This window comes from Nanorana parkeri, unplaced genomic scaffold, assembly GCF_000935625.1.
Source record: "Nanorana parkeri isolate BGI_ZX_2015 unplaced genomic scaffold, ASM93562v1 scaffold320, whole genome shotgun sequence".
NCBI classification, from domain to species: Eukaryota; Metazoa; Chordata; class Amphibia; order Anura; family Dicroglossidae; genus Nanorana; species Nanorana parkeri.
The window spans coordinates 334,486-335,324 of NW_017306588.1; positions in this window are offsets into that span (position 1 = coordinate 334,486).

An 839-nucleotide genomic window follows, 5' to 3' on the forward strand; every position below is an offset into this window, starting at 1 on the left:
AACCCGCAGATGCTGCAGTGCCGTCCGTCCGTTTTTTTACTACGGGCGGACGGCAAGAGGTTAAGGAGGTTGGGCTTCCTCCTGGGGAACCTGCACCCAATTTTATCTTCTGCCCCCATGTGCTCCAAGATGGAGACTCTCATAGTCTAGAGTTAGGACCGCACTATAAGAGGTGCCTTGGCGGGGCTGTGCGGCTTTCACATATTCTGCAGAAGACGCGTATCTAAACCTCTGCTTTTAACCTTAGCGGTCAGACAAGTTTTTTTGCATGCCGGCTGGCAGGGGCGTAACTAGAAATACCCATAGCAAAATTTTGTATTGCTAGTTATGCCACTTGCAGAGCCCCAGCGGAGAGTGACCCTGCAGAGCCCACCATTGACTCTATGGTGGGCTCTGCAGGGTCTGAGATCTCTTACCTGTCAGCGCCTCTGTGGTCGCCGGGCCCCGCCTCCTCTGCCTTCGACAGGCCCCGCCTTCTCTTACATCACTGGCCCCATCTGCTCTTAGGTCGCTGGCCAGTGATGTAAGAGGAGGCGGGCCCCGCCTCCTCACGTCCACACACCAGCTGTCACAGACACAGCTCCGCAGCGGCTATGAGGGGAAATACGCCGCGGACGCTGCTGTGTCTGTGACAGCCAGCACCCCCACATGCCATAGCAACCCAGGCGGCCCTGGCCGGGCCCCCCTGTGCCCCATAGCGGCCGCTTGGGTCGCTATGGCAATTGTTACGCCACGGCTGGTGAGTGCGCTGGGAAACTTTTTGCTGTTTTACTGTATGAAGTCCTTCCGTGTGCACCGCGCTGTAAAGCTGGTGATAAGTTGATGAGTGCGTTTGCCAT